We start from the raw sequence: 1,271 nt of genomic DNA, 5'->3' as shown, positions 1-1,271 counted from the left end.
TCTGTCGATGTATGAGACAGAAGCTAGTACAATACATTCTCCCATTGTTGGGTTGGCTAAAAATTAGTAAAAGCTCATTATAGGGCCTGATCCAAAGACCTCTGAAGTCAAAGGACAGATTCACACTGGCTTCATTGGCTTTGGATATTGCCTTGTAGTCACTAAAGTCAGCTGATCTGAATGAATACACACAGGGACCTGACCTGATGGGTAAAGAGGTGCTGTTTTTACAAAATAACTTTCCTGACAATGGCTGCATTTTCAGATCATGGGAGTTAGCCAGAATGAGTAGATTTTGCAGCATCGAGCCCACTATCACTAGAATGGGAAAGGGGAAAATTGGGCACATGCAATACTTCATTATGTTTCTTTTGCCTTAGAGGATTGACAGTTACACATGATAGTAGAGCTCAGTCTTGTCATTTTACAAATATTTATCAAATTATGGAGTTTGGGAAGAGAAGCCAAATTAAATATTATTGTAACCTATAACGGCTCATGGTTGGTAACAAAGTTTCTGAAAAACACCATGTCAAGGGGGTCCATGGCCATGCAATATTTCCATGCACAAACATTTCTGGTTGCGTTACGTCCAATATTAAAACTATACCTGGAAGCAGTTCAAAATGGAAGTCTTACATGGATCAGGTTTCAGAGTGGTAGCCGTGTTAGTCTGTATCAGCAAAAACAATGAGAAGTGCTTGTGGCACCTTGCTTTCTAAGATGTCACAAGTACTTCTGGTTGTTTTTACATGGATCAGTAGCTATACAGCATTTCTAGAACATTATTAGCATGTGCACTTCTGTTATACTTGATGATTCATAGATTCCAAGGCCAGAAAGGAACAATCTGATTTAGTCTGACCTCTCACTTAACACAGGCCTTAGAATTCTCTAAAGATCTGCAACATTAGTTCACATTTCCAGAAATGTGGATTCCTAAAGGGGAGTTGCAAAGGCAAAACAAACAGTGGTCCATGCAAGCTCATTGACAGTTCTCCTTTAGTTATTCACATCCATCAGTCAAGGTCCCTTCCAGTTCTAGGAGGTAGGATATCGCCATTATCTTGCCTGTTCTGTTTTTGCTGGAGGTTTCCTTGGAGGACAAGAGAACTAAAGTGGAACCTTTGTCTGTCTTTGGTTGAAGAGGAAAAGGTTCTGAAACGTTCACACAGAAAGCTTTTCTCTCAGGTGTTTCTCAGCTCCCATTGTGTCTATGTTTTGACATACAGAAAAAAGTCTGGATTTAATGAAGAGGAATGTTTGTCACT

Source organism: Chelonoidis abingdonii, chromosome 15, assembly GCF_003597395.2.
Source record: "Chelonoidis abingdonii isolate Lonesome George chromosome 15, CheloAbing_2.0, whole genome shotgun sequence".
Lineage (NCBI taxonomy): Eukaryota > Metazoa > Chordata > Testudines > Testudinidae > Chelonoidis > Chelonoidis abingdonii.
Note: the sequence above shows the minus strand (reverse complement) of the source record.